The following is a 12,562-nucleotide window of genomic DNA, read 5'->3' on the forward strand; positions in this document are numbered from 1 at the left end:
CATGCAGCACAACACAAACAGAGCAGGGCCTGCTGACTCCAGAGCCAACTGGGTAATCCCCTTTCCTGCTTGCTTTCCCCAGCCCTTGCTGCCCGAGAATGTAAGGCTAGCCTGATCTTTCCCAGGCTCTAAAGAAATGCCCAGCCTGGGGCAAAAATGTTGTGTGCGTCTTCTGTGGGATCAGGTCTGACCCCACTGTGTTTTGTGTAAATTAACATGAGTAAGTCACTGGCCTGGGTCTGAGGACTGAAACCATCAGATGATCCTGCCCCCTACTCTGTATCAAATACAAACACCACCACCCCCAGGACTGTTTTGGGTGTCACCAATACACCCTAAGGGCCCCTATTTGGATAAACAAATGTCTTAATGAGTAACTAGGGGTATAGAAGCCAGGCTAGATCGAGTAAGGGAGACAACAGGCAGAGTCCCCTCCCATTAAATGGGCTAATAATGGAAAGTGGAGACAGTTCATGGAGAACACAACGCCTGAGTCTTAAATTCCTTTGTTTGATCCTGGAAACTTTGCAATTTAGCTGGGTCCCTGGGGTCTGCCTCTGTAACCCAGACCCCCAGTAGATAGAGGAGCCAACTAGAGTGTGTGTATGGAGTTCCCAGGGCCAAAAGAGCAGAAGAAAAGGTGGTCTATTGGCAAGTCCTCTTGGCTCTACCTTCAAAGTAAACCCAGCATCCAACCACATCTCCCCACATCCTCCACTTCTACCCTGTTCCAAGCCACCACCATGTGTCACCTGAATTATCTCTACAGCTTTTAATCTCTTGCAATAATCCCCCTGCTTCCACTCTTCCTTGGCCAAATTTCATTCTCTGCACAGCAGCCATAGGAATTGTTTTAAAAGGTAATCAAGCTATGTTACTCTTCTCAAACCTCACCCAATACATTCCTATTACTTCTAGAAGAAAAATCAAACTCCGTCATGACCTATAAAATCTGTAGTCTGGCCCTAGCCTACCTCCCTGACCACATCTCCTACCATTCTCTCTTGCTGATTCCTTTCTAGCTGTCCTGGTCTTTGTCTATTATGTAAAGCCTGTTCCTGCCTGGGGGTCTTCTAGTTCTCATCTCTGCAAGGGAAGTTTTCCTTCCAGATGGTTACATGACTGGATCCCTGTCACCTAAGTGTCATTTTAGACGTTACCCATTCAAGGAAACCTTTTTCTTTTTTCCCATCCAGCCCTGTTTTTCCATCACATTTCTCGGTTTCATTTTCTTTCTAACAGTTATCACTACTAGTATCTGTCTCGTGTATTTGTCATATATTGCCTGCACCTCCCCCCCCCCCCACACACACACCTACACACACACTGGAATGTACCGTTCACAGAGCAGGTATTTTACCTATCTTCTTCCCCGGGGCCCCCAGAGCAGGTACCTAACGGCACTCAATAAATTCTTGTTCAATGAGAGCATAGAAAGGGGCGGGGGTGGGAAGGGGGATTGGGGGGGGAGGGTGCTGGGAAGTAAACACGTTTCTCCTGGAGGCCACACGAGGGCGCTGCTCCCCGCGGACCGGATCGCTTGGTCCACTAGCCTGCAGGGTTTGCTTCCCCAGTGGACTTGCCAGGGCGATGAGGTGACAAGAGGAAAGGGAGGGGTCTTTAATGCTCCAACAGTCCCTGGATTGGCCCGGCGGGATGGGATGTGGGAGCCGCGCAACAAGGATGGAGAAAGAGGGCCAATCGTGCTCTTTTGAACGTGGGTCAAACCCTCCACTAGATACATGGGACACCCCTCCTCCCTGGGAAATGGGACTTGGGCTGATGACCCTTCCCACCAACCCCAGGTGTGGACTTGGAGCGATTTGCCCCAAGTCCAAGGAGGTCCCAAGATAGGAATGGAGTGAGTCATTATATTACCATGTGGAAACCCGGGTGCTGAGTCTGAGGTGGGGAGTTGGTTTCAGCCCCAGGAAGAATAGAAACTGGCCTAGGGACTGAGAGGGCCTGGAATCCCTGTGACCATCCCCTTCAAGAATGTGCCCCAACCTCAGAGCAAGTGACTCAGGAGAGCCTGAGGGGGGACAGGAACAGGGACCTCTTGCACATAGCCTCCTTTCCCACCCCCATTCCTGCCAAAGTTCAGAGGGTCTGCCCTTGCCTTCTCTGTGGCCCTAACTACCCTACTTCTCAAGGCTGCCTGCAGTAGAGGGTCACCATGCCTCCACTCTCCCAGGGCCCCACTCCTACCTTTGGGTCCTGAGTGGCCTGAGCTGTGCGGGTGGGTGAGAGATGTGAGGGAGAACCCGCAGGTCTATCTGTGGGCACCAGTGGTCTCCAAGGCAGGGTTCAGAGGAAGTATGCTATATGGGTGAGCAGCCTTGCCTGTGGGCACTGGAAAATACCCTGATGCAGGAATCCAAACACTGGGTTCTCATCTTGGCTCAGTCACAGATTTACTAGGTGTTCTTGACCAAAGCCCTTCCCCTTTCTAGTGTGTTTTCTTTGTATAAACTGAGACAGTTGGGGTAGATGATTTCCAAGGTTCAAAGCATACCTTTACGCAAAACTCTGAGCTGAAACTGGAGGGGATGGAGTGGTGTCATGAACAGACTGCCTTGGTGTAAATCCAGGCTTGGTCACTTTCTAACAAGTGGAGAAGAGATTTGTCACTGCAGAACCTTAGTTTTCCTATGAGCAAATGGGGAATAATAAAAGGACCCATGCCTTTTAGGTTTTATTAAGTGAAACAATGCATGGAAATTAAGCCTAGCACATAGAGCACACTATATGGAGGCCATTGTTACTATATCTGTGAAAATAGTCACTCCCAGAGTGGGGAAGAAAGAAAATATATACTGAAATGTCAATTGAATCCAACCCTGTGTTCTAGGCACATTATCTCATGTAATCCTTACAACAAGCTTTAAAAAAAAACTTTTAGTTTTTAAGAACTTTTTAATTTTTGACTATATATTTATCAGAGTCTATAGAATAAGAAATGAAGAAGTTGCAAAAAAAAAAAAAAAAAAAAGTACAGAGAGGTCTCCAGCTGGACCTCACCCAGCTTTCCCCAATGGTAATATCTTACATAAAGATAGCACAATATCAAAATCAGGAAAATGACATAGGTCATTACTGTTAGCTAGACTGCAGGCCTTATTCAGATTTCACTTGTTTCTACATGCATTCATTTGTCTATGTGTATATCCATGTGTATGTATACATCCATGTATGTATGTATCCATTATAGTTTTATGAAAGTGTATCACATGTATAGATTCACTCACAAGCTGGGCAAGTTGCTCAACTTCCTTACACATTGGTTTTCTTGAACTACTGGGACCTCATCAAATAAAAAGCTTCTTCACAGCAAAGGAAACAATCAGCAAAACTATAAGGCAACGAACAGAATGGGAGAAGATATTTGCAAATGACATATCAGATAAAGGGTTAGTATCCAAAATCTATAAAGAACTTATCAAACACCCAAAAAACAAATAATCCAGTGAAGAAATGGGCAAAAGACATGAATAGACACTTCTCCAAAGAAGACATCCAGATGGCCAGCCGACACATGAAAAAATGCTCAGCATCACTCATAATCAGAGAAATACAAATCAAAACCACAATGAGATACCACCTTACATTTGTCAGAATGTCTAACATTAACAACTCAGGCAACAACAGATGTTGGTGAGGATGCGGAGAAAGACAATCTCTTTTGCACTGTTGGTGGGAATGCAAGCTGGTGCAGCCACTCTGGAAAACAGTATGGAGGTTACCCCCAAAATTAAAAATAGAACTACCCTACAACTCAGCAAATTGCACTACTGGGTATTTATCTAAGGGATACAGGTGTGCTATTTCGAAGGGACATATACACCCCAGTGTTTATAGCAGCACTATCAACAATAGCCAAAGTATGGAAAGAGCCCAAATGTCCATCAATGGATGAATGGATGAAGAAGAAGTGGTATATCTATACAATGGAGTATTACTCGGCAATCAAAAGGAGTGAAATCTTGCCATTTGCAACTATGTGGATGGAACTGGAGGGTATAATGCTAAGTGAAATTAGTCAGAGAAAGACAAAAATCATATGGCTTCACTCATATGAGGACTTGACGAGACAAAACAGATGAACATAAGGTAAGGGAAACAAAAATAATATAAAAACAGGGAGGGGGACAAAACATAAGAGACTCTTCAATATGGAGAACAAACAGAAGGTTACTGGAGGGGTTGTGGGAGAGGGGATGGGCTAAATGGGCAAGGGGCACTAAGGAACCTACTCCTGAAATCATTGTTGCACTATATGCTACCTAATTTGGATGTAAATTAAAAAAAATAAAAAAAAAAACCACATTGGTTTTCTTGTCTCTAAACTGGGGATGAACATACTATCTTCCTCAGAGGACTGTTGTGAGAACTAAGTTTTTTTTTTTTTTAAGTTTAATTTTGAGACAGACAGAGTGTGAGTGCAGGGGGGGCAGAGAGAGAGAGAGAGACACGGAATCTGAAACAGGCTCCAGGCTCTGAGCTGTCAGCACAGAGCCTGACGCAGGGCTCAAATTCAGGAACAGCAAGATCATGACCTAGGCTGAAGTCAGACCCTTAACAGACTGAGCCACCCAGGTGCCTCAACTGTTGGGAGAATTAAATGAGATAATGTATATAAAGGGCTCAGAGCAGGGGCACCTGGGTGGCTCGGTTGGATAAGCATCTGACTCTTGATTTAGGCTCGGGTCATGAACTCACCGTCACGTTGGGGTCTTTGCTGACAGCTCAGAGCCTGCTTGGGATTCTCTCTCTCTCCCTCTCTTTCAAAATAAATAAGTAAGTAAATAAATAAATAAATAAACAAACATTAAAAAATAAATATCAAAAAATAAAGTGCTCTGAGCAATGCCAAAAATGTAGTGAGCACTCAGTAAATTTAAGGTTGTTTTTTTAGAAAAGGCATGTTTTGAAATGACTTACATAAATAATTCATGTTTTTTAAATTCCTATTTGTTGTAGAAAAAACAGCAAAAGCCCATATGCATAAAACATAACACATTTTCACAATGCCCTTACCCCAAAATAACCACTGTTAATAATTTTACTCACACCGCCAGTATGAGGTACATTTCATTATTCCCACTTTATTATAAGAACAGTGAGGCTCAGAAAGCCATTAGCCATAGCTACTGAATGAGGAGCTGATATTTAACGCAAACTCTTGCCTCCAGGTGCTCCCAGCTGGGGGTGGCAGACTGGTGCAAGAGTAACACTGACCCAGGGCTGCAGGGCTGCCCCCCTTCCTCCTGGGGAGCAGTATCCACTGGCTTCTGACTGCTTCCAGCACTGCCTTAGCACCTCTCAGGTCACCTCTATGAGTTTTCACCATGGCCCCTGGAGGTAGGTATCCGTCTGAATAAGGAAACTGAGCCTCAGAGGTACCTTGGCCAAAGTCATAGCTGCGGGCTAGTGGGCCAGGGTTCAGGAAGGGGTCAGTTGCATGCCTCAGCCTGAGTTCCAAAGCCTATGCTCTGAGGGATTCAGACAAGATGCTAGCAGAACGTGTGTGGAGGGAGAGTCTCTCCAGTTGGAGGTCTGGGCTTCTCTGACCCTGGAGCTGGTGCCCTTCCCTGATACCCAACTTGACCCCAGACCACCAAGATCCAGCCAACACTTGGAGTGAGCCCTGACAGTTGGATCCTGCTTCTACTCCTCATAATGCCCACACTCCATCTGGAGTAGAGGGGTGAGGGCGTTTGAAGGAGAGCAGGAAGAGGTATCAGAGAGACTGAGTCTGCAGCACAAAAGCACCTGCACCTGCCCTAAATTGCTCTGCCTCAGGCTTTCCAGGCCCCCCGAGATTTCCAGACTCAGGAAGTGTTGGGAAGACAACTGCAGGTATGTGATTTTTGAGTTTCACGTTAATTATTTATGCTCCCCTTACTTCCAGAAAAGATTTAAAGACAATAAAAGACATAGATACAAGTAAATATTTAAAACGTGATCCCTCCTAATGAAACCAAATTGGAGAAGAAAGAAATAGTTGTCCTCGAAATTCTAGGCTAGAGATAATCATTGCAGCTGAGAATCAAAACTTAATTGTGAGCTTCCTGGAGGTGGAGGCAAAAAGGGAACACATGAATTCCACATTTGTCATTATCTAATAAAAGGAAGGAGCTATGCCAGATGGTCATGAGAGTCAAAATTTCTAACATTCAACTACAAGAGGAATTTATTACACCTTATTCAGGCAATGGCCAGGGACCTTATATGTAATAGTATCTAGAACAGCAGTTTTACAAAGGATACATAGAAACTTCTCATGTGACTATCTCTGGTTTTAGTGGTCCTCAATCCTTTCAGAATCAATTTTTTTAGAGCCAGTACGGTAACATTCCTTTACTATCCTGAAATAAAGTTCACAGAGAATATGGCATCTACACATTTACTTTTTTCTCTTTTGTAGAAATCTGTCCATGTTAACATTTTGATGTATTTTTCCAGGTTTTTTTCCTATACATAGGTTTTCAAAAGTATTTTTATGTTTTTGAGAAAGCAAGAGAGAGTGTGAGCAGGGGAGGGTCAGAGAGAGAGGGAGACACAGAATCCGAAGCAGGCTCCAGGCTCTGAGCTGTCAGCACAGAGCCTGACACGAGGCTCAAACTCAAAAGCTGTGAGATCATGACCTGAGCCGAAGTCAGACGCTTAACCAACTGAGCCATCTAGGCACCCCCGGTTTTCAAAAGTATTTAAAAATAATTATAGAGGGGCACCTGGGTGGCTCAGTCCGTTAAGGGCCTGACCCTTGGTTTGGGTTCACGTCATGAGCTCATGGTTTTGTGGATTCAGACCCCACATGGGGCTCTGTGCTGTCAACACAGAACCTGCTTGTGATTCTCTCTCTCTCCCTCTCTCTCTGCCCCTCTCCCACTCATGCTGTCTCTGTCTCTCTCAAATAAATAAATAAACTCAAAAAAATAAAATAAAATAATTATAGAGAGGGGCACCTGGCTGGCTCAGTTGGAAGAGCATGTGACTCTTGATCTTGCGGTTGTGAGTTTGAGACCCATATTGGGTATAGAGATTACTTAAACAAATAAATAAATAAACTTTAAAAAAATGTGAAGTTTAAAAAACTAAAATAATTATAGAAATACAATTCTGCATGCCTCTTTACAAAGCATGTGGAACGTAGGACAGTGTGGTGGGGGGTGGGGCACGTTTTAATTGAGCCTGACATCTTTTCCTCCAAATGCCTGAGGACTCCCCGCAGATTTGTAGAATGACCCTTAGGGGGCAGTATCTCTTCTTTTGTGAATCATTGTCTTAGATCAACCCTCAGTTATTAAAAAAAAAAAAAAGCAAATAGATAAGGTTAAATTGCTAAATTGCAGCTCTCTGATCGCATTTCTTTTTGTTGTTGTTGTTTATTTTTATTTTATTTTTTAGAGAGAGAGATTGAGTGCAGAGGAGAAGGGCAGAGGGAGAGAGAAAATCTCAAGCTGCATCCACATTCAACGTGGAGCCCAGCACAGGGCTTGATCTCAAGACCCCAAGGATCATGACCTGAACGGAAATCAAGAATCAGACGCTCAACTGACTGAGCCACCCAGGAGCCCCTGTGATCGCATTTCTAAGAGGAACCAAACTTACACATTTCCAGTACAGGATGTGATATGACCTCATTCCAAGGCTGAACCCTGGAGAAGTTAGTAATAATGGTACTGACCTATTTACTTAGGGCTTTCCATTTTGCCAAGCACTTTCAGAGGTGCTATGTCCCTAGTCACAAGGACCCCCTAAGTAGACTGTTATTCTCCACATTAAGAGACGAAGAAGCTGAGGCACCGAGAGAAAAGTTATCATGCCTCATAGATCAAGCACTGTTCGTTGCCATAGAATTGTCTCAGCAGGCCTTTGGATAGCAGCATGCCTGCGAACAATTCATGATGGACCTTACTGGTCGGTGCCTGAATACAGAACAGTTGTTTCAACCTCTCGTTTTCCGTGTGAGGAACCTGAGGCTTAAAGAGGAGAGTGGGTTGTGTGTTGGACAAGAAGAATCACTTGCCCTCTCTTTGATGACAGACAGCCATCTGTGCTATGGGACGGCCAAAGTGACAAAATCCTGAGACTGGAGATGTTAATCCCTCAAAGTCCCAGAAATGGGCCCAGAAATGGAGGAGGATGGCTTGAAATCCAGGCCTGAGCCAAACACCTTATAAATATTCCTTCCTCAACATCTGGCGATGACAGGGACTCCTCATGCCCCTGTACCCCTTCCCCAAATCATCAGTTCCTAGTCTTCATCCTATGCAAATAGAGCCTGACCCCAGGCAATCAGACAGGAGATCCCTTTCACTCCTGGGTGTGCACAAAGTATGTTATCTGGCACTATCTCCAGGAACCTCCAGTCAGCAGAGGAGGTACAAGGGGGCTCCAAAGAGCGAATCTGAGTACAGATCCAGCTGTACCCCCAAAACTGCCTGATCAACTGGCTCAGATGGGGATGCAGAGCAGGGATGAAGCCAGACTAAGGCAGGGAACAATGACTCCTTAACTATGAACTTTCAAGTTTAGGTAACTCTGGGCTCATGGCTCCTGGTGATAGAAGTACCCTCAGTGGGGATGCCCTTTCCCTGGCCGCCAGAGCTCTGGGTCTGATTAGGACTCACTCCTCCTGGTCAGAGTGGAAGGGGAAGGTGGCTGAGTCCCCTCCCCCAGGGGACACATGCTATTCTCTGAGAACTGAACCAGGGTTGCTATCTTGGGTAAACGTTTTCAAAACTCTAGGAGGCCTTGGAGTCCACCCTCTCATCATAAGCATGGCCATCTCTGAGCAGAGAGAGACCACTTCAGCTCTGAGGGAGGATGGTTGCCCCATGACCAAGCAGCACCTTTTTAAAGTTCCCGCTTAAAGGAAGGAAGGGAGGGAGGGAGGGAAAGAAAGAGAGAGGTGGGAAAGAGAGAAAAGAAAGAGAAAGAAAGAAGGAAAGAAAGAAAAGAAAGAAAGGAAGAAAGAAAGAAGAAAGGAAGGAAGAAAAAAGAAAGAAAGAAAAGAAAGAAAGAAAGAAAGAAAGAAAGGAAGGAAGGAAGGAAGGAAGGAAGGAAGGAAGGAAGGAAGGAAGGAAGGGACCATTTGGGGATTTGGGGGTGGGGGTGAGGTTTGAAGCAGTTGTTAATAGCAGCTGTCACCAAGTAAGCACCTACCATGTGCCACCCATCATATTCTGCTTTATACACATGATCTGATTTAACCATCACAAAGCCCTATAATAATAGGGCTTTATTATTACTATTATTATTCCCATCTTGCAGATGAACAAACTGTAGGTCAGAGAAGTTGAATAACAAGTCCTAAGTTAGAAAGCTAAAAAATAGCATGTTCAAAATTTGAACCCTTGACTCTCTGGCTCCCAAGGGTATACTCATTTCACTAGCTGCTCTGCTGTCCTACCTGGTCCTTTTTCCAGCCTGTGAGGCAGACCCTTATCACCGTCCCCCTGCAGGACAGGTGGAGCCCTGAGCCTCCGTAAAGCTGATGATGTTACTGTCTGTGGAAGCAGAGAGAGGGCAGCCATTGTCTCACCCATTTGTTAAGGGCAGTGTTGAGCTTAAGAACACAGGCCCAGGAAAAAAGGAAGGAATTCAAATTGAGGCCTAGATTCTCACTAGCTGGGTGACCTTGGATTGTTACCTGTTTTAGCTTTAGCCCCTTAGAGGATGGAGGAATATCTAGTCTGAGGGCAATTATGAGGCTCATGCAAGAAAATGTGTGTGAGGTGTTGAGCACAGAAGTATCCTTACCAAAAGTGCCTCTGCCTCTGCCTCAGAGGTTCAGATTTTGTTCAGATGCTCGGTATGTTACCCCAGTGAATCATACAGACCGGTGCTTCTGAACCTGGCTGATGTCAGGATTACCGACAAAAGTATAAAGACCTGGGCCCCACCCCGGGAGGTTTTTGAATTAGGAGGACTGGGAGGAGCTTCGACCTTTTTTTATCTTTAATACATTCCCAGGTAATGCTGCTGCACAGCCAGGTTTGCAGGAACCAATCTACTAACATAGACATCTCAGCCACATTGGACAAGGGATTCAGGTTGGTTCCCTCTCCAAGTCCCTTTCTCCCCTTTCTTCTCACCGCCAGTACCCCTTGCTCCCACCTCCTCCCCCTCGGTTTGTGAGTCTCTCCCCAAATCAAGGTCTGTATGGCTTAGCGGTGAGTCAGTGACATTCAGTGTCCCATGGAGCCTGTCTTTCCAGAGACCAGGGAACCTAGCACGGGGCTGGAGATTAGGATGCCAGGATTTCTGCTCTGGATTTGCCTCCTTGTGACTCATTGGTGGCCCAGAGTCAGTCTCCAAGCCTCAGTTTGTTCATGCTCCATAGACACTTGGCGAAATGGAGTGGCCCGTTTGGACTCTGCTTCCTTAGGAGTTTATCCACGGCACTTGACAGCTGGAGAGCAGGTGAAGGAGGAGGACATGAAAAATCCTGCATAGTTGTGCTTTCCCATCAACATCTATTTGATGCTCACAGGGATAGAGAATAAAACCCAGCATCTACCTCAGCCTGTAATGTCCTCTGTTATCTGTCCCTAGCCTTTGCTTCAGTGTCATCTCATATCCATCCTTCCTTTCTGGCCTTCTTGCTGTTCCCTGAATGTTCCAATTTGTTCCCACTTTAGTTTTTGCACGATTTGCATGATTTGGAATGCTTTTGCAACGGATGACCACAAGTCTGTTTCCTTCTTTTTACTTGGGCCTCAGCTTACATGTCACCTGCTCAGAGAGGACTTTGCTGATCATTCACCAAATCTCAAGTGTCATCTCAGGCACTGGGACACATCATCCTACAGGATATCATTGCATTTTAACTTTCCTTATAACATTTGTAATTGTATCTGCTTTTCCTTTTTTATTTACTTAATACGTTGCCTGTCTCCCTTTCTGTAGAACATAAGCTCCCTGAGAACATATTCTTAGTCGTCTTGTTTACTGCTGTGTCCCTAGTGCCTGAAAAGCGTTCAGTGTATGTTTGTGGAATAAAGACGTCAATGAGGCTGCCCCAGCGTGAATCGTGATTCTTTTTTTTTTTTTTTTTTTTTTTGGTCAGAGGACACTCAAGGTTCTCAGAGGGGAAGTGACTGTCCCAAAATTATTCCAGGCCTTTTGTCTTCTTTTTCCATGCCCTTCCCGTAAGACCTGGCTGACACGCAAACCAAGGTGGGGTGAGGCTCCTAGGTGTGATGAAAGCTTGGAGTTGCCCCATGAATGGGGCTAAGGCTGATGTGGAGGTGAGAAGGCGGAAGGACAGAGCATGCAAAGGGAGAGGCAGGCTGGGACAGGAGAGCGGGGTGTGAACCTGGCAGCAGGGGGGGAAGGGGGTGACTTGGCTGTGTGTCAGGAAGTGTTTCCCTCCGCCCTCCCCTGGGGAGAGCCCTGACCCTAAGGTGGCTTGGTTTGGGGGAAGGAGGTGGTCAGGCAGCTGCTGAGAACTAAGGTGTGGCCTGGGTGGTGATCATCCAGAGAGGTACTAATGATCACCCAGAAGAATAATCCCACAGTGGCACTGGGCCAAATAGGTGATAGGTGAGCTTCCGCCTGATACCAGCCCAACATATAGTCTCAGACCTGGGGAGAAGGGAGAGAAAAGAGACTTCTAAGGGAATGGAGTAGTCAGGATAGAATGCCTAGTGATAATAAGATAACAGGTCACATTTACTAAGGGCTTATAATAAGACTGGCAGTGTACTTACTGCTTTATATATGTTTCTTTGTAAAGTCTTTATTTTTTTTTAAGTTTATTTATTTGTTTTTGAGAGAGAGAGAGAGAGAGAGAGAGAGAGAGCAAGGATGAGCAGGGGAGGAGCAGAGAGAGGGGGAGACAGAGAATCCCAAGCAGGCTCCTTGATTTCAGCACAGAGCCTGATTCGAGTCTCGAACTCACAAACCATGAGATCATGACCTGAGCCAAAACCCAGAGTTGAATGCTTAACCAACTGAGCCACCCAGGTGTCCCTCTTCATTCAATCTTTAAAAAGTTCTCTATAAAATACACATTATTATCATTCCCATTTGAGAGATTTGGAAATTGAGGCACAGTGAGATTAAATATCTTGTTCACACTCACTCAATAAGTGGCAAGGTCAATATTCCAACTTAGATCTGTAGTGATTCCAGATAGTGATTTCCATAGTGTTTCCTATGGAAACCTAAGCCTGGGAATGGTTGCTAGGGGCAAGTCAAGAGGGCAGATCCCCTGCAAAAGTGGAGACGGAGAGAGACAGTGGGATAGCCTGTGTATAAATAGGAGGCCTGTTTTTATCCCTACACATGGGCTGAATCAGGCAAGCAGCTCTATCTGGCACAATCTGAGGGCTTTGAATGCCAACCCAGCCCTATGTCATACAACTCCCTCCCCAGTACGTCCCTGGGAGCTGAAATATCTACTGGGAGAGTAATTTCTTTGGGTCAGGACACTGACTGCCGAAGACCCCCGTAAAAACACATAGGTTGGAAGAGAAACGCATCAATCTCCTGGCACCTGTTGAAAATAGCAACTTAGGCTAACCAGCTGGGTCCTGTGGAAGAAGGTCTC

This window comes from Neofelis nebulosa, chromosome 1, assembly GCF_028018385.1.
Source record: "Neofelis nebulosa isolate mNeoNeb1 chromosome 1, mNeoNeb1.pri, whole genome shotgun sequence".
In the NCBI taxonomy this organism is placed as follows: Eukaryota; Metazoa; Chordata; class Mammalia; order Carnivora; family Felidae; genus Neofelis; species Neofelis nebulosa.